This window comes from Lissotriton vulgaris, chromosome 1_1 (genome assembly GCF_964263255.1).
Source record: "Lissotriton vulgaris chromosome 1_1, aLisVul1.2, whole genome shotgun sequence".
Taxonomy (NCBI): Eukaryota; Metazoa; Chordata; class Amphibia; order Caudata; family Salamandridae; genus Lissotriton; species Lissotriton vulgaris.
Genome location: NC_141685.1, coordinates 530,505,679 through 530,526,455, shown reverse-complemented (window position 1 = coordinate 530,526,455; position 20,777 = coordinate 530,505,679). Strand labels below are relative to the sequence as shown.

At 48.1% G+C, this 20,777-nt stretch overlaps 1 protein-coding gene across 1 annotated transcript in view; it reads left to right on the top strand.

Moving 5' to 3' along the window:
- SLC25A24 (solute carrier family 25 member 24) overlaps positions 1-20,777 on the top strand; it is a 306,063-nt gene that overhangs the window by 150,400 nt on the left and 134,886 nt on the right. The gene's annotated exons all lie outside the window — the stretch shown is intronic.

The following is a 20,777-nucleotide window of genomic DNA, read 5'->3' as shown; positions in this document are numbered from 1 at the left end:
GTGTTTATAAGCAGCCATCCGTTAATTGTCCTGCATAAATTACTGATCTAAACCTTATGAATACATGCCATAATCTGTCTGAATTCATGTGTTATACGTGGGATAACGGTGTTGAAAGGGAACAAATCGGTCATCTTATCTGTTAAAACTGGGCAAATGTTTAAAAAAAATCCTCTTAAAGCAATTCCTTTCCTATCTTTCCACAACAGATGTCTCTGATAACACGATTGCATATATCAAATTGCACATTTAGTTTCGTGTTCAAGAATATATTGTCTCAATGCATTATTTTTTGTCTTTCAGGCCAGATTGATTATCTTATTGTGTGGCTAGACCAATTCATATGTCTTTTCAAGGAGAAGCAATATTGACCCTGTACTAACATCTGTCAAATCTCGTAAATTCTTCTATTTGGTCAAAAAGCCACAGATATAAAATATGGTTTCGTAAAGCCATCTCATAACAAAACCACATATGACCTTATGCCTCTATTACTAAGCAATTTAGTGTCACCATCCAGCCTCCCATTTCCTACTAACTTGCTGCACTGAGCTAATGTGTTGTATGTGTGCCTGTCCTGAGCCTTGAATAGTTACTGTTTTTGGCTCGCTGATTAAGCTATTTTCAGTGCAGTGTTGAATACTCATGCGTTCACCAAAGTCACACTGTTATTTTGGTTGGAACCCGTTGTGTAGTACAAACACCAACATGGCTGAAATGGTTCTCATCACTGAGCATAACGGTGGCCTAGCTACCACCTTTTATTTTTTATAAACACTTTATTTTTCAAAAAAGGAGAAAATTCACATTGCATTGCATATAGTTTATTCGCAATCAAAACAAATTGTTCCTGACAGTTTGTGGCACAATAGTGGGCATTATATCAACCAGTAGAATGGTAACACTCAGCAGACACAGGTTCCCGACCCTTCCCCCCCCCCCCCCCCGAGCCACCCTGTGACCCCAATCCAAGCTATAATGCCCAAGGCTGTCCATGTATTGCAATCGTTCTGAGCAACTGTCTCACAACGTGGTCCCGCCGCGCCGTGTCGTGCAGCTGTGTGACCTTAAACCCCCACTTCAGCCCACTCCCTCGGGCACCATGCCGCTGCCTGCCTGTGAGTTGGAAGCCTGTTTAGCTGCGTCTAGGTGTGCCCTCAGCGGTCCCCAAATGTCTTTGGGGTGTGATGTTGATGAGACTGGCATACTTCTCCGCATTGGTGTTGCAGTATGTCAGGATAGTCAGCCAATCCTGTAGTTTGGGGGTTGTCTTCCTGCCCCATTGAATGGCCGCTTCCCTCTTTGCCAGCAGTAGCCCCAGGGACGCCAACGTCCTAACTTTCTTGGGAATCTGGACTGTTTAACCCAAAAGGGCAATTTCAGGGAGGGGGACAAGTGGGATCCCAATTATTTTCCCTAGTGTCTCATGCACCGCTGTCCAGTAGGTCTTCAAACGAGGACATTGTGAGGAGGTGGCCTGATATGCAGTGGTCACTATTCTAGTGCCCACTATGTATCAGTCCAGCAACCCTTATTGATGATTGGTTGTAAGTCAACCTTATAGACCAGCTATCCTAGTAGCATGGATACGAGCAGTCTAAGGCTAAAGACTCGAGAGGGCGTGTTAAGCCAGCTGTTTACCACACATATACCCCTTGAATACCCAGTGAAAGGACACCACACAAGTGTTATGAAAATAAACAGTTATTTATTTAAAGATCACAACAGCCCTGTACTCTTTATGAGGACAGGGTACTAAGCACAAACCAAAACTCTTACAAAAATACTTAAGTTAGCACAGTATATACAAATGCCCGAGGGGCACGGAAAACCATATACTCTGAAAGTGGAATGCGAAATTCCTAGCAGGTAAGTACAGTACTAATAGCTTTTGGAATCGCTAGGACTTGACTAGGGAATCGTTAGATTACTTCTAGGAGGCCTAGGGGACTCGGGTGCAGTGTGTGCACTCTCACGCGAGATGCGGGACAAAAGTCTATGGTAGCTAGGAAATAGAAAGTTAGTGTTCTCGGGCGAACCCGACCTGGTAGGGAGAAAACGAAAGTAGATTCTGACCCTTGGATAGTGAGGCTATGCTGGGGCACCGAAATGCCGAAGTTACCTAGCCCAGGGGCTGCAGCTGCATAGGTCTGAAAAGACGTCGGGAATCCTCGTAGACGGACCAGGAGCCGGAAGAAAAGATGCTGGCCGGTGACCAGTGAAGAAAGTTCAGTCGGATCCAAGCCTGGATCTTGAAGATAGATGACACCTGAAAGCAGAGGGGACCAAGTTCGAGACTACTAGCCAGTAGTCAGTGGGCACCAGGAGGGCACCGGATGGTAGCCACCTCGACAAGGTGGGTGGGTGACGCTGTAGCTCGAAGATCTCACGGACCAGGAGGCGTTGTCGGCGACCAGGATGGAGGATCGAGCTGTCCCACGAAGATAGAAGCTGTCGGCGTCGCTGGACCCAGGATTGGGCAACAAAGCCTTGGCAAATTCAAGCCCACGCGGTGGACCTAAAATGGCGTCTGGAGTGGACCAGGAGGGTCCGGGGTGCCTCTCTCGAAGAAGGAAGCAAGGGCCAGCCTGGAGCAACCAGACCAGCAGAAGAGATGTCGTCGGGCGTCGTTCAGAAGGCCACAAGCCAGCCGGCTAGTAGCCAAACAACGCGGTGCACAGCAAACAGCAGAAGGGCCCCACGCCGATCGTGGAGATGCAGGGAGGCTGATCTTGGGTGCTGGAGCTGCGCAGGGTTGGGGCTTCTCGGACCCCAAAGCACTCACCAGTGGAAGACTCGGTGGGCTTGCAATAAAGATGTCGTGCAGTCTTGGCGATCGTCGGTCCCTTGAGGTCTCGTCGCACTCACGGTTCTCAGCTTTGCTGTAGAGGTGAGTAGAGGTCAGAGGTGCCAGGGAAGCCGGGTCTCGTCGTGCTGGGTCGTCGGATTCGTGATGAGGGACTTGCAGCAGACCGCAGTGTTCTTTAGGATGGTGCCTGCGGATGCAGGGTGACTACTCCTTAGCCACAAGGGAGAATCTTGAAGAAGAAATCGTGAAGTCCTTTCGAAGAAAGTGGTATCTTGATTCCAAAGATGATCTAATTTTAACAGGGGGCCCGCTCCCATCTTTATACTAAAAAAGGGGGCTGACCCGGTGACTAGGTCCTGCCTATGGGTGGGACTAGGTGGGGGGTGGTTACACCCCTCAGCCATGCCGGACTTCCCCAGGCCAGGGGCTGGTGTGCCCCTGGAACTGGTTCAGACCGGCCTATGCGTAGTGAGCACCGGGGTGCCACTCAGCAGTCACCTTCCTGTAAAGCCCTGCCTACCCAGGATACACAAAACCATGTCTGGGACGGTGCTAGCACCGCCCCTGACAGGAAACCCTTTGTCCAGGCTCCCCTCGCTGGAAGGACTCCCAGCTGTAGGGGGTCAGACTCGTGTCTGTGGTGGCAGCATCCATTTTGTGGAGCTGAGGCTTCAGTTAACTTTAACCGGGGTTCACAGTTACATACATGTCGTGTCCCTCTAGAAGGGTGGAATGCTAACCCCGTCGCCAGAATTGGCGAGGGGTTAGTATTCCAATTCGTATGACACCTTACTCGACATGTTTTGATAAAGCAATACCAAAGATAGCATTTAACCGCGAGGATTATAATGCACTTAAGAGTATATGGTATGCGATATCATGGAGCAGCTATTAGGACTTGATTCCGCAAGCTGCAGACAGGCTCAGCTCATGCCAGAGCACCATCTCACACGATTCCAAGCACTCTGCCTTCAGGATTGTCAAGGCCTGCCATAGGAGTGACTGATAGGAATCTGTGTGTCCATGTTAGGGTTAGGTATAGGTATACTACACCTACAGCAAAGGGTGATTACACGACTTTGCCCCAGCTGTCATGCAGCCAGTTGTGTCAAATTTAGGAGGCCAGCCAGGGGTGGCACAATACATGCTGCAGCCCCTGGCAGCCCTGGGTACACCTATGCCCTGAGTTACAGGGTCTGATAGGGTGGCCCAGTACCAATTGGAAATGTACCTAGGGTACATGGAATCCATTTTAAAGAGAGAGCAGTAGGCCTGGGGTCCTGATTGGCAGGGTCCCAGGTCGACTATGTCCAAAACCAGCTAAAACACAGGGCAAAAAGTTGGGGGCAACCATAGTCAGGATGTACCTTCCTACACAACCCCCCCCCAAACGAAAGGAGATAAGGCTATCCTTGTCCAGGTAAGCCTCTATTACCTAAGTGGCCATATAAGGAAGGACCAGCTCTGGCTTGGTTTCCCCCTGTGTCATGGTCCACTAGGCAACCCCTCACCCTAAGGGTATCTGAGGGTCTCCACCATAGGGAATCTCTGTCTCTGGTGTGTCTTGGGAAAGAAGAAGGCTGATGCTGGGATGGAGTACTGAAGTGAGGCTCCTCTACCTTTGGGCTCAACTTCCTCCAATCACCATCCATCATATGTGCCTTTCTTTCTTTAGCTGAGATGCACTGAGCTCTCAGGGTCAGCCTCTGGCTACCTAAAGCTGGAGGCTGGGTCCCTCTGTTTGGCTTACTGGAGGGACAGGTCAGGTCTGGGGTTTTTAGGCCCCATGTTTGGCTGTGCCCAACAGTGTCCAGCTGTGGGAGTTCCCTAACTACTTTTAAGGGGGATCCCTCAGGAGTCTGACTTATTTTCACTTGGCTGGGTTTACCAGCTTCAGTGACCCTAATCTGCTGATTAAGTGGTTCTTTTGGACAGGGGGCCCTTTGGGGTCCACCACTGGCCTCCCTGGTCTCTTCAGCCCTGGGCTGACTGAGGCAGGGTAGAGAGGTGCAGGTTACCTGCTCCAGACTGGGTCCCACCTGGGAAGGGTCCACTGCCATCAGGGGCTCTGCCAGGCTAGGCCTGACTACCTCTGGGGCAGTTCCTTCAACAGGGGTAGAGTCAGTTCCCTGAGGAGGCTGGCTCTCACCTAGTGTCTGGGAGGGGGGAGACTCTTCTTCCTCCTCAAGGCTCTCTGTTTGAGTGGAGTGATCCATTGTTTCAGGCTTCACAACCTCACTATCTGTCTGAGTAGAGGCTGAGACCATTTCAACCTTGCCAACCTTTTCAGGGAGGACTGGTGCTTGGACTGGGGCTGTAGCTATTACTGCCCCACTAACCTGTCTGGATAGGCCTATCATTCTGGAATGAGTTTCTTGTTCCACTTCAGCCCATGCTGAGAGTTCCAGGTCATTCCCCAGTAAGCAATCTACAGGTAGGTTATCTGTCACTGCCACTCTCATGGGCCCTGTGACATTACCCCAGCTGAGCTTGACTACTGCCATGGGATGCCTTCTCTTCATTCCATGAATGTCTGTCACCTGATAAGTAAAACCAGGGGTCAGTTGAGCAGAGGGGACCAGATGGTCACTCACCATGGTGAGGCTGGCCCCTGTGTCTCTGAATGCCTCAACTTTCTGACCATTCACTAACACTTCTTGTCTATACTTTCCCAAAATGTGGGGTCCAGTAGTGAAGTTGGCAAACCCCATGCCAGTCTCACAGACAAGAGTGTGGCCAGGGAACCTGGCTAAGCCATAGTCCTCCTGATTGCCCAAAGTAATGCCCACCACATTCTTGGGGGCACTCCCACCACCTGGGGGATTACCACTAGTGGTAACAGGAGGTTTAGGAGTATTACCTGGGGGTGTATTTCCCTTATTACCATTTTTAGGGCAACTGGCATCACTTTTGTAATGGCCCACCTGTTTACAGGTATGGCAATAAGGTTTCTTCTGTTCTGAAGGAGTGTTCTGGGACCCACCACCCTTGTTGGAGTTTTGGGGCCCTAGGGAAGTCTTCTCTGTGGATTTATCCCCACCCTTCTCTTGAGGCTTGGTTGATTCCTTTTTCTGGTCACCACCCTGGTTTTTAGGCCTAACCCTGGTTCTGACCCATTTGTCTGCCCTCTTACCCAATTCCTGTGGAGAGGTCAACTCAGAGTCTACCAGGTGCTGATGTAATAACTGGTTCTGACAATTATTTAAGATTTGCTCCCTCATAATTAGATTATACAATCCTTTAAAATCAGTAACCTTACTACCCAGTAGCCAGCCTTCAAAAGCCTTAGTGGCACAATCAACAAAGTCAGTCCAATCTTGAGACTGAGTTTTCTGGGTGTCTCTGAACAGCATCCTGTATTGTTCAGTGGTTAAACCAAACCCATCAACCAGTACATTTTTCAAGACTTGGTAATTGTTAGCATCCTCCACCCTTGTGGTGAGGAGCTTATCTCTACCTTTACCATCAAAGGAGAGCCACAAGATAGCTGCCCACTTACTTTGGGGAACACCCTGCACAGTGCAGGCTCTCTCCAAAGCAGTAATCCATTTGTGGATGTCATCCCCTTCTTTAAAGGGGGGCACTATCTTATTCAGGTGCTTTGTATCAAAACTCCTTTCCCTATTGCTAGGTTTATTGCTGCCACCAGTGGGAACTAGCCCACATAATTCTTGCTCTCTAGCAAGGGCAAGTCTCTCTTTGGCCAGGGCAAGTTCTTCCCTTTCAATCCTCAGTTTGACTGCCCTTTCTTCAGCTTCATACACTCTCCTCTTAGGGGAAGACATTCCTCTGTGAGAAGAGTTGAGAGAGCCATTGGTTCGAAAGGATCTGCTAGAGCCTCTTGATAGAGACCTAACTCGTCCATTCCCAATGTTAAGCTGACCTGAGAGTGGGCCCAGGAGTTCCCCAGTACCAAGCTCATGTCTGCTTAAGTTGGACCTGCTTAGTCTGCTGACTTCTACCTGTCCCTTATCTGCCTCATCCCCTGATAACTCATCCTCATCCTCAGCAACATCTGCCTCAAGGAGGGGATGGATATCAAAGGGACCCTGTAAGGAGGGCAAACTTCCATCTGGATTAGAAGGGTCTGGGTTACCAGCCCTACTGGCATCATAAGCCTCTAAGAGACCAATCAGAAAGGAAGTGGTGGGGTTAGACCCCTGTTTTAGTTTCCTGAGAGTACACACTTGTCTCATCTCATGGAAGCTAAGAGCAGTATATTTTGAAGGGATGACCTGTGGAGGGTCAACTGACACAAGGGGAGACTCAGTGTTTCCTCCTGTGGCCGACATACTGCTTCTAGTGTGGTGTAAGTGATGCACCTACCTACACTATGTGTTACCTACTGATCCCTTGCTAAGAGTTGCAGCCAAGGTGTGCTAAGCCTTGAGGAGCTACAACAGCTGGTTCAGTAGAACTCAGAGTATTCTAAGCTTTAGTTATATGTACCTAACAGTACTTATGTGATCTTTCAACAAGATATTCTTAGGATACGTGTGGTAAAACAACAGCAAGCTCAAATCCCAACCGCTGCTCACCAATGTGAGGAGGTGGCCTGATATGCAGTGGTCACTATTCTAGTGCCCACTATGTATCAGTCCAGCAACCCTTATTGATGATTGGTTGTAAGTCAACCTTATAGACCAGCTATCCTAGTAGCATGGATACGAGCAGTCTAAGGCTAAAGACTCGAGAGGGCGTGTTAAGCCAGCTGTTTACCACACATATACCCCTTGAATACCCAGTGAAAGGACACCACACAAGTGTTATGAAAATAAACAGTTATTTATTTAAAGATCACAACAGCCCTGTACTCTTTATGAGGACAGGGTACTAAGCACAAACCAAAACTCTTACAAAAATACTTAAGTTAGCACAGTATATACAAATGCCCGAGGGGCACGGAAAACCATATACTCTGAAAGTGGAATGCGAAATTCCTAGCAGGTAAGTACAGTACTAATAGCTTTTGGAATCGCTAGGACTTGACTAGGGAATCGTTAGATTACTTCTAGGAGGCCTAGGGGACTCGGGTGCAGTGTGTGCACTCTCACGCGAGATGCGGGACAAAAGTCTATGGTAGCTAGGAAATAGAAAGTTAGTGTTCTCGGGCGAACCCGACCTGGTAGGGAGAAAACGAAAGTAGATTCTGACCCTTGGATAGTGAGGCTATGCTGGGGCACCGAAATGCCGAAGTTACCTAGCCCAGGGGCTGCAGCTGCATAGGTCTGAAAAGACGTCGGGAATCCTCGTAGACGGACCAGGAGCCGGAAGAAAAGATGCTGGCCGGTGACCAGTGAAGAAAGTTCAGTCGGATCCAAGCCTGGATCTTGAAGATAGATGACACCTGAAAGCAGAGGGGACCAAGTTCGAGACTACTAGCCAGTAGTCAGTGGGCACCAGGAGGGCACCGGATGGTAGCCACCTCGACAAGGTGGGTGGGTGACGCTGTAGCTCGAAGATCTCACGGACCAGGAGGCGTTGTCGGCGACCAGGATGGAGGATCGAGCTGTCCCACGAAGATAGAAGCTGTCGGCGTCGCTGGACCCAGGATTGGGCAACAAAGCCTTGGCAAATTCAAGCCCACGCGGTGGACCTAAAATGGCGTCTGGAGTGGACCAGGAGGGTCCGGGGTGCCTCTCTCGAAGAAGGAAGCAAGGGCCAGCCTGGAGCAACCAGACCAGCAGAAGAGATGTCGTCGGGCGTCGTTCAGAAGGCCACAAGCCAGCCGGCTAGTAGCCAAACAACGCGGTGCACAGCAAACAGCAGAAGGGCCCCACGCCGATCGTGGAGATGCAGGGAGGCTGATCTTGGGTGCTGGAGCTGCGCAGGGTTGGGGCTTCTCGGACCCCAAAGCACTCACCAGTGGAAGACTCGGTGGGCTTGCAATAAAGATGTCGTGCAGTCTTGGCGATCGTCGGTCCCTTGAGGTCTCGTCGCACTCACGGTTCTCAGCTTTGCTGTAGAGGTGAGTAGAGGTCAGAGGTGCCAGGGAAGCCGGGTCTCGTCGTGCTGGGTCGTCGGATTCGTGATGAGGGACTTGCAGCAGACCGCAGTGTTCTTTAGGATGGTGCCTGCGGATGCAGGGTGACTACTCCTTAGCCACAAGGGAGAATCTTGAAGAAGAAATCGTGAAGTCCTTTCGAAGAAAGTGGTATCTTGATTCCAAAGATGATCTAATTTTAACAGGGGGCCCGCTCCCATCTTTATACTAAAAAAGGGGGCTGACCCGGTGACTAGGTCCTGCCTATGGGTGGGACTAGGTGGGGGGTGGTTACACCCCTCAGCCATGCCGGACTTCCCCAGGCCAGGGGCTGGTGTGCCCCTGGAACTGGTTCAGACCGGCCTATGCGTAGTGAGCACCGGGGTGCCACTCAGCAGTCACCTTCCTGTAAAGCCCTGCCTACCCAGGATACACAAAACCATGTCTGGGACGGTGCTAGCACCGCCCCTGACAGGAAACCCTTTGTCCAGGCTCCCCTCGCTGGAAGGACTCCCAGCTGTAGGGGGTCAGACTCGTGTCTGTGGTGGCAGCATCCATTTTGTGGAGCTGAGGCTTCAGTTAACTTTAACCGGGGTTCACAGTTACATACATGTCGTGTCCCTCTAGAAGGGTGGAATGCTAACCCCGTCGCCAGAATTGGCGAGGGGTTAGTATTCCAATTCGTATGACACCTTACTCGACATGTTTTGATAAAGCAATACCAAAGATAGCATTTAACCGCGAGGATTATAATGCACTTAAGAGTATATGGTATGCGATATCATGGAGCAGCTATTAGGACTTGATTCCGCAAGCTGCAGACAGGCTCAGCTCATGCCAGAGCACCATCTCACACGATTCCAAGCACTCTGCCTTCAGGATTGTCAAGGCCTGCCATAGGAGTGACTGATAGGAATCTGTGTGTCCATGTTAGGGTTAGGTATAGGTATACTACACCTACAGCAAAGGGTGATTACACGACTTTGCCCCAGCTGTCATGCAGCCAGTTGTGTCAAATTTAGGAGGCCAGCCAGGGGTGGCACAATACATGCTGCAGCCCCTGGCAGCCCTGGGTACACCTATGCCCTGAGTTACAGGGTCTGATAGGGTGGCCCAGTACCAATTGGAAATGTACCTAGGGTACATGGAATCCATTTTAAAGAGAGAGCAGTAGGCCTGGGGTCCTGATTGGCAGGGTCCCAGGTCGACTATGTCCAAAACCAGCTAAAACACAGGGCAAAAAGTTGGGGGCAACCATAGTCAGGATGTACCTTCCTACAGACATGACCAAGCATTATGCAGAAAGTCGGCATGTGGGGAAGCACATTTTAAACAATTGTGCGGCTTGGTAGCATCAATCTTGTGGGCCATGGCAGGTGTAAAATAGACACGGCGGAGAAATTTGAAATGTAGTAACTTATGTCGGCTGTTAATTGAAATGTCCCTAATAGCCTCACAACTCTTCGCCCATTGTTAGTCTGAAATCGCCCCTTCTGTGTCTGTTTCCTAGTCCCGTCTAATCTTGGAGTCATCTACAGGGAGCGCCTGAGCGCAGGTCTTAAACATTTTGGAAATTAGGCATGCGCCACATGTGTTTTCCAGGCCCAAAGTAAGTGGGGGGAATGAATCCAGTTCTACCGGGTATGTGGGATACGCCGCACACAATGCGTACTTCATTTTGCTCATGATGAAGCGGGTCATAAAGCTGCAGTCAGAGAATCTGTCTTCTTCCTCTTTGGAGAGAATATGACCCCCAGGGAACAGGTCGCCCACCTTCACTATGTCTGATGCCAACGTACGCTGCACTATGCCCTCTCCAGTGAGTGCAAGCATCTAGTGTTGGGTAATGGTAGTGCGGAGGAGTATAGAATTGCAGCACCCGTACGCTTTCTCAGTTTTTCCCATGCCCAAGTAGTCGTGGATACTGTCTGAATGTCACACCTGTCCCATGGGAAACCGCCCGGCAGCACCTGACTCAATTTGTCCGGGAGAACTAGGTCTGCCTCCGGTCTCAAAAATGAGATACGGGCGTCCGGGTGAAACCAAGTGTGTGCATAGCAGCATTGCGCCACCAAGTAGTACAATTGAAAGTCTGGAACGTTAAAGCCCCCTCTATCGTATGGTAGGGTCAGAAAGGACCAGCGAACGGGGGCCGTTTTCCACCCCATACCAGTCGGATCATGAGTGTCTGTAGAGTGCGAAAGAAACGATCTGACAGAGGCACAGGGATATTATTAAAAAAGATATACAAATTTGGGGGGAACCACCATTTTCAATATAGCCACCCTGCCCGCTAGTGATAAGGGTAGTTTCAGCCAGCTGTCCACTTCTGAAGCTGCGCCCCTCCCTCTCAGCCACCTACACAAACTGGGACTACCCCCCACCCCGGGTTTCCCTCGCCACACCATAGCAATGAGGCCAGGGCAGAGGGCCCCTTAAGGTGGCAGATTTCATGCCGTGCCCAGACTATGTCGCATATGTGCGGGCCCCACGTTGGAGGGCTGACTGCGGGGTCCTGGGCAGCGGCCCTCACTACCCAAGCCCAGTGCCGGCCCTGGGCAACAGTGTATTACGTGGTGAGTTACTGTAACTGCCCCCTCAGGACCCTGCACCGTGACCCAGTATTTATTTAAAAATACTAATTTGGTGGGAGAAACTGTGACCAGCACTTTCAGGGTTGGGCATCATTAAAAATAGCAGCTGACGGAATGCCCTCTCCCAGGTGCCCTCTTTCCCCAGCAATGTTTTCAGCGCATTGCCTGCTCCACTTTACGCAGGACTTGCAGCCGCCGCTGCTTTCCTCCGTAATCCAAACTTGTACCAGTCTCTTCGTGTGTTTATTTATGCAATTTTATATAGCGCTGACTTTACCCGAAGGTGTCAGAGCGCTTCACAATAGGACCAGTAATGATACAAGAGGAAACGATTACAAATGAACAAATTACAAAAGCAAACGTTAAGTTACATGGATCAAAAGTGACAATAGTGAGCAACCAAAATACATGAGGTAGCAATTGGTACATTACAGGAGAAAAAAGTGATGTGTGCAGGTTACAAAAAACGTACAAAGTACCAGTAGAGGTATAATACTGCAATAAATGGCAGACACTCCAGTACAAGAACAAACGTTAGGTAGGCAATGGTGGCACTTGTGCAAGTATCTAAAGCAAACAAAATGTGAGGGGTAGCAAACCGTGTGTTACAAGAGAAAAGTGACGTGTGCAAGTTACAAAAGGGTACCATACACAAGTACAAGGAGAATTATAGGGGAAAAAAATGGTAAACATTCAAACTACCAGAACACACTGGGAAGGAACTTCCATAGTCCTGGACAATAGACTTTTCAATAATGGGAGGTCTTCCTTCAGATGATAGCGAGGGTGTGAATTAGATTTGGAGGTGTCTTTGGAGGAGGAGAGCTTTGAGGTCCAATTTGAAGGCCTGAGAGGAGGAGGTAGCGGACATTAACACTACCCGTCCGTCTTTAGAGAGTTTCAGCATTCGTGCAGCTCACCCCGGGTCTCTCCGTTGGGAAACGGAAGGTCTGTCGTAGGTACTAATAGCATTCAGCAGTGAAAGCTTAAACAATGTAAACGCATAGCAGCGGCCACACCCCACCGTTCTCCACAGTCATTACTCAGCTAAGAATGCCACACGGAAGTTACATGAATGTGTAGACACTTGCACTGAACAGTGCTGGTCAAAGGAGTGCAAGGTAAAGCACGATCATCTCTGGGAAAAATAAACATCACGTTGCCCTGGAGTTCCTTAATACATGTTCAGCCACAATATATAGTTTGCTTTCTTTTTCTTACAGCTTTTTCACAAAAGTAAATTATTTATACACACTAACTCAAGTTCCGATGCCGGGTGTTTTGCGATGTTGGTGCATCTGTTTGTTGTTACCCTGGGGGAAGGTCAAAGGACTCCGGTTTCAGAATGTAGAAATCTGTTTCTCACTTAAAAGTTGCACTGAGCTGCCTCGCTGTAAAAAAGTGGAACTGAGTGCATTATGTACCACGTAACAAATGCTGTTTATTAACTCACTCGTCCCTCCGCGGACCTCTCTCCATGTGTCTGTTTTTTGGTTTGATTTTGATTAAAAAGGAATGGCAGGAAGGGAATCATATTACTCTTCCCTGTATCTCTGCTGCTGTCTCGTTCCAGCATTGCATTGCAGCTGCCTGAGAACCCAGCTCGGGAAAATAAAGGAGGCAGGGGCATAGCCCCTCCCAGTGCATTCTACGTTCATTAACCATTACTAGACTACAGTGTACTTATAACGCACTCTCTCTTTGACTTACACCGTTCTGCAAGGATTGGCAGTTAAAAGTGCTTTAAATAATTTTAGAATTCTGAGTGAGCTAAACTCATGAACAATTTCGCCCAGGCTGGCCGATGGTTGCTTCACCTCATTCCCCTCTCATCTCTCTCACACTCCCAGTACCCACTTGCAATACCACTTCCCTCCCTCACTACCTGTGTCGTTTCTATGCTGTCTACTCACACATATTACTTTCCTTTACCTCCTTGCACTGTGCACTAGTTCACCCTCACCCCTCACCCCCCACCCCCAATCCCTTGGTCCCCTTCCACTTGTCCCTCGATCTCTCTCTCTCTGACTCCTTCTCACCCATCTCTCATGCACTATTCCCACTTCTCGCATGTCGTTGACTTCAGGTCTTCAAGCACAGTTTCTATCCCGTAACTTTTGAAAGTTTCTGTCCCTTTACCCCACGTCGTCCTTCTCTTCTTAGGGTGTCTTCTGCGTACACAATACTCCCTCTTTATGCATCTCTGGCCTGGTCTCCTATTCCTCCCCACACACTATTTATGCTCCTTTGTCGCAAGTTAAGTAACCGCTTCCTACACAAGCTACTACCTATCCCTCCATTTTCTTTCTGTATATTCTCTGCAGCTCACACCACTATTTATTCACCATGCCACATATTTCGACTACACAAATACTCTACACAATTACACAACTGACAACACCAATAAGACCCACATAATTCCACTCCACGCAATATACATCCACTACACTTCAAAACAAAACTCATTGTCAAAAACATGATCGTTTACAATGCCAATGGATTTAACTGTTAGAAATGTGAGACCTATTGCATAGCAAATGCTTGTTTTTTCTTCAATGAACTGGATATGTAGTGTGTAACATGTTTGTGACATGTTTTGTGCAAGCAGCAGCACAAGGCATCACCCCAGTGTTAGAAAGTGGCTCTATATATACAGGACCAAAGTAAGGTACAGCGTGTATAGAGACCACAAACCCCAGAGGTATAGCAGAGGTTAAATTCAGGGCTGACCTTACTCTCAAAAGTGGTAGCTTGCTTGAGCAGTAAGCCAGTACCAAAGGACAGTGTAAAGCATTTGTTGTTCACACTCAGTCAGCAAAAGGTTTCACACACTCAAGGGCTGAACTCCAGGCCAATTGTTTTTATATCAAAAGATATAATTGTTTTATTTTTAGAACCAACAGGTGTCAAAATATACTTTTCCTAATTATGAGTGATCTCAGGTAATTACTTTGTAGAAAGGTAATAACTTTGTAAACACAATAGGTACAAGGGTTGAAGTTGGCAACCCAATTCTAAACACAATTTAACATTGAGCTCAATGGGTTATTCTACAAAAATGCAGTTCATTACTTTGTAGATTACTTTTGTAATTACAGGACTGGATCCTAGATTCAGTCCTGGGGTCTAAGCTGAAAACAGTTTAGTAAAAACGTGTTGTTTATTGTAATGATTTTTGAGGAATATAAAGGTATTTTGAAAGTTCACACTTCGAAACTTTTCAGTGAAAATCTAGCAATATTATCCAGTGGGGGGAAAATTCAGGTTACAGGTAGTACGTTCTTGTTACTTTTGTAATCCAGTTCTGGGCCCCTAGGTCCGGCACTGGGATCTCTACTTAAGACAGATAAGTAATTACGTTTTAGTAGTTGGTATGATTTTTAAGTAATATTTCAAGTTTTCAAAAGTAGACACTTAGAAGAAATTTCACAGAAAAGCAGACTATGGCTTCCTATGGAGAAAATTCAGGTTACTAGTAAACCCGGTTAGGATTACTTTTGCGGTTCAGTACTGTGCTACAAGGTACAGTAATGGCTTCTCTCCTGGTCACAGGTGAGTACTTCGGAATTCGTTATTAGGCTGATTTTATAGGAATATTTTAGAGTTTCAAAACTTCACACTTGAAAGATTTTTCGAGTCAAACCAGTCAATTTTATCCTATGGCAGGAAGGTGAGTTATCGGTTTCCAGGTGAGTACTCTACTGGTGAAGTTAAGGTTCTGGGCATAGACTCAGGTCCCCCAGGATCAGGTAGGTACAGTTGGTACACCCTCAGTAGCACAGGGGCAACCGGGTGCAGAGGTACTTAGGACAATGTTATCCAATGAGAGGCAGGGGGCCTTTGGTTGGAGGCTGCTGGCTAGCAGGCCACGCTGTGGGAGCTCGGCTCCTGGTCACATGCTCATGGCAAATGGGGAAGTAGGATAGGACACAGGGTGCACAGCCAGAGGCACTCGGGCGGCTGGGTGCAGGGTGCTTTTGAGCCGTTGGGCGCTCAAAGTTATTAAATGGGAAAGGTAAATAGGGAACAAAGGCTGCAGACTCTGGGAACGGTGATTCTTCAGGTGCGACCACCACTTCGAGAGGTAAGTTGGGATCTTGGAGAAGAGGTAGGTACCCCAAAGGAAGGCACAGGGAGCCGCAGGGTGCCGGGTGTAGGAGTGTCTTTGGGCGTCGGGAAATCTTACCCTCAGCTGGTCACGTTTGGAGGGGTCCCTGGTTCTGAGGCTGCAGGCATAGTCTGGTTCATCGAGGAGGGTCTTTAGGCACTGGACTTCGGGTCCCAGTCGACGGGGGGATGTCCTCGTGGTCTTGGATCACTCCGGCACGGGCCGGGCTCGGCGGGTGCAGAGTGGGTTGGTCTTGTGCTTCCTGACTGGCACCAGGGGTATGGTTGTTGAAGCAGAGCCTCTGCTTATGGAGTCCCAGTCTTTAAGAGGGTCAAGGCAGGCAGGTCCTCCGGGTGTCCCAAGGTTGCTGTCCGTAGGAGTCGCCGGGATTAGGCAGGAGCAGGTTCCAGGATCGACAGGCCGGTAGGGCTGGGGCCAAGTCAGTGGGGGTTGTCCTGTTGTTAACAGCTGCGCGGTGTCTTCTTTTTCTTGATCTCCTTTCTTATCAGGATCTCAGGAAGGAAGGTTCAGGGAGCCCCTAAATACTGAATTTAGGGGCGTTACAGTTAGGGCAAGGTCAGGGACGGGTGGGTACACCCCTTAGTCTGCTCCTCTCCGGTGGGATGGGGCAAGAGCCTAGCTGTGATTGGGCAGGGCTCCCCATCTTCAAGATGGCCGGAGCCCGGGGTCGTGCTTCACCTCGCCTCTCCCACCTGAGGGGTGGGATTGGCACAGAGTGGCACACCCCCCTTCCTGACGTAGGGTTTCCCCCCAGTCTTCCCGCCAGAGTGGGGGTCAGAACCTGTGGGTGCCAGTTGCTGGGTATAGCAAATGGTCTGGAGAAGCTCACAGAGGCGACAGGCGTTTGAAGCTTCCCCCTGCCCATCCTGGGGGAGGAGACCTAGCACCTCGCCCAGGATGTGCATTGTTGCAGGCCCAGGAGAGCGGGGGGCTGTCCATCCAGGGGACCAGCAACATGTCTGCTGTGTGGCAGCCTAGGCAGCCTCTCAGTCCAGATGTGGATTGTAGGTTAGGTTTCAGGGGGCATCTCTAAAATGCCCTCTGGTGCATTTTACATTAAATCTCACACTGGCATCAGTGCGGGTTTAATGTGCTGAGAAGTTTGATACCAAACTTCTCAGATTTCAGTGAAGCCAACATGGTGCTGTGGAGTTCGTAATGTCGATCTCCCAGCACCATATACTCTTAATGGCAGCACTACACTTATCGTGCCCAGGAATGGCCCTTGGCACTGTAGGGGCACAGGGCTCCTGCACCTGTTCTGTTCCCACACCACTGGCATAGGGCCCCCAGCTAGAGGGGTGACTGAGGTATGCCAGGGCAGTGGGTCTTGTGGGCATGGCACACAGGGCTGTGTGCAATGTCGACTCTTTGTTTAGTTCTGTACTTAGACACCCACACACTGCCTTTGCAGGCTGAGTGTCAGGGTACAGGGCCCCTAAGGGGGGCACAAAAAGTGCTGCAGCCCTTAGGGGTCTTCTCTGGTCACCACGCCCTGGGTACCTAGGGTACCATTTACTAGGGGCTGACAGGTGGCCAGAGAGGCCAATTGGGTTTTAGTTTCAACACTGTTTTAGGGAAGGAACACAGGCCCTGGGTACCTGGTTGGCAGGAGCCCAGGGCACACTCAGTCAAAGCACATCAGCAGTTCAGCAAAAAATGGGGGCATACCAATGCAAGAAAGGTGGCACTTTCTCACACCCAGACATCCAGAATGAATTTGAAGAAAGCTTTACCCTAACTTTAAAGTCTTTGCTGAAATACTTTGTTTTGATGGTAAAAGGTAGTGTGAGCATTATCTGCCCAAGTGTTCCTTGATTGCTGTGAGGTGCTACAACAATCAGTCTGTTGACTTCAGCCTCGTATTTGGTAGATCTTGGAACAAGCCCCTTTGATATGTTCAAAGCTGTGAAGGTTGGTTGACCTTTCAACAAATCCCTATCATTCTTTTAAGCTTGTGTTAAAGTCCACAGAGGTACATGTAACAAGAGCGTAGTTATAACTAGTGGAGTCCATGCAGTATGAGTGAGAGGCCTACTGCACCCTAGTTATAGCTGTCTTTTACTACCTGACTGAATGTCAAATGGCCTGTTTTTAGGTGGTGCCTAGCATTGCAGCCTGCATGCGCTGCTCGCTCCACGAGACATTTTGTGGATGAGGAGATTTCAGAAGGAGACTTTTAGCCCCGTCCCTCATTTTAATTGGCTGGCGTCTTAGTTTATGCAAAATGGTAGCTTCCGATTGTAACTGAGGCTTTTTGGTTTCAGCCCTTTCACCCTTTTCGTCCGGCCCATCCGGACTGGATCGTCTACTTTTCGCCTGTCGTGAAGCAATTTCTTATCTTTTGGCAACAAAGAGGCAACTGTGTGAATGGAAACCAGTGAGCAGCAGGCAGTCTGCAACCTCTGGACCCATCAGTCAGCACATTATCATTACAGCGAGGCGGAGGCAAGCTGTGCAAGGAAAGAGGGGAGCGATACCAGCCTGCCTGTTGTCAAAGTCATGAGGCAAATGCTAAATAAACTATGTGCTTTGTTTTAAGGCAGCATCGGAGGAAATAGTTTACTTTTGAATTTGCTAAATTTGCCATTCTGCATGGCAAAAGAGGCCAGCCGGTTGGCGCTTTACGTGTGACCTCTGGCCCGCTGCCTTTGCAATCTGTGCGAGCCGCCCCTCTGTGGGGGAGGGTAGCACCTCAGGGGTGTTCCAATGCCTTGACGAGGCCCACGTAAGCCGCCGCGGCCTCCGTCCAGCAGTCACTGTATGAGCTTAAAGCAGCACTGGATGCGGCGCAAGAGGCAAGGGGGGGGCACAAAAACAAACCACAAACTGTTATCAACATTTCTCTATACCTGGCACATTTCCCGTGTTATTAAAACACCAGGGCAAGCTAGACCAGATGAAGCAAATGTCTTCCACTGAAATAGCGCCCACTCCCAAGAGTTCTGCATTATTGATTTGTTTAAAGATAAATTATGAAGTCGAACCCCATCTGCTACAAACACTTTTAATTATTGAGCTCTTAGCAGGCAGCAAGAGCAGCACCAGTCAACTGGCTGCCAATTCTGAAATAATCAAACACTGGCACTTAAAGGAGACTGCTAAGGCCAGTATAGGACACGTGGTTATTAAACGGGCAAAGGGATTGGCTGCTGAGCCGGGGGAAGTTGGTGGTTCTGAGTAAACTACTAATGTTTATCGCACCCCAGAACAAGTGTCTGTGTCAGGCCAGCCATAATGACGGGGGGTGTAACCAGGATTTGACAAATAGGGTTGCCCCTTGCACAGATTCTCAAGCAGCTTCTAGGTGTGCATGCCAAAAATCCGAGGCTCCGGAACAATGGAAGCCTTCTACAGGGCGAGGTGTTACCTCTCTATTGCAGGAATACTGATCTGACACCTACATATGCAGTGATAGTAATATCACAGCTATATCTGTAGTGATAGTGATCTAACACCTGTAACTGCAGTCATAGTAACAATACATGGGTATATGTAATATCCACCAAGAGTCCTTATTCCAAAATGAGAGGGTATTAACATTTACAATGCATTAGATTAATGTGATAAAAAAATATCCCATTAATATAAGCCAGTACCATTTATAATACAAAACTCACCCTAGTACAAATGCAATGCAATAGATTTCGCAATTACAACAAAGTGAGCTATTGCCATTTTGTATTACACCATTTGGTTAATGCTTCATGAAGGGAAAAAAAACAATGACATTTACAAAGCCAATAGCTCAAAATAATGTAACTGCAGGACCTATTCCATTGTAAATGCTTCTTCTTACTTGCAGTAGGATTCATGACACACTTGCTACACTACTAATTTGTAATTTGCTGTGTATCCCCCAGTATCTACCAAAACCGAGCAGGGCACATCTTAGGACTGTAATGCACGTGAAAGCATTTAGGGCATGAGGAAAGAAAGACTGACACTTTGGCTATTCTGCCTCTGCTGTCACGGTCATGGTTAGTGATCCTCCCTAACTTTGTTCCTAATGGACAATTGTTTAGTAACAGTTGTTGAGTGGGATCAATCACATGTTGCAGAGCCTCTTAGAATTTCTATGTAGATTAATTTTGCCGGATTTGTTTCTAACCATGTTTCTATTACCCATTGCGTTGCATAGTATGGTTAGATGGTCACAGTAGGTAGGCTTGGCACATCCAAGAGATTTTTGTACCAGCGTTGTGACTCCTTTGTTTTCTGACTTATCAGAAACATTTGAGAAAATACACTATTCCACAGCACAAAGAAGACTACAGATAACCGTATTTATTTGTTAGCATGATTAATCTTTTCTACAACTATGACCATCTGGTATTCGCTGTTCTACTAGAACATATTTTATCATTAAAAAAGTTGCACATAGGCTTAATAATTGCTCATTTCACAGAATACCCGAAGTTGACATGAGAGCATCTTCCAGAATGAAAATACTGTTCTGGTGCCTTATGAATTTTTCTTAGCCGACCAGGTTCTAGATTCTTTAGGAGCGTCATATACAGGTTAATTAATAAAACACAGAAACTGAGTACTTTAAATGATTATCAAGTTCCATATCTACGGTCACTGAAAAATATGACTGGAGAAGATTTTGCATAGATGGGCACTCCCTCAACAAGGTAACGATGAATTAGGAGCAACCTCATTCTACATTTATGACTACCTTGATCATCCGATGGCCTACTCGCCACTCTTGATCTTACCAGATGCTCCTGGCAGGTGCCTCCAAATCCCTGACCTTAAAAGTCTTGTCTACTTTCAGATATTCATCCATACACAATTCAATTCAATTCAATTAAGCTTTATTCGATTTAAAAAATATAAATCATAAAAGCATACAGATTATTAAAAACAGTCACATTAATTACATCTCGCTAAAAATAATTATTTACACAGTTAAAAAGAAACAGTTTTTTACAAAGTTTAACATCAAATCAGTTAGGGGCTTCCCCTGTCTAAGTTAATGTATTCGGGGCAGGTAAAAATGGGTTGAAGACGGTACGTGTACATTTCTGGCCCTCTGATGGTTACTCTCTACTATTGGTCTTGATGGGGAGTGATAACACGCCCTAGGGTAAAAGTCATGAAGTTGCCATGTGGATATAGGGCCATCTCCCAGTTGGGGCTGCCAGGATTGTAGATAGGGGACAACATTTTCATTTCTAAATCTTACCAGGACAAGGTCCCCTTTAATGTCCTTAGGGAGCGGTCCCAACCAACCCACCCTTCTGACGCTTACTATCG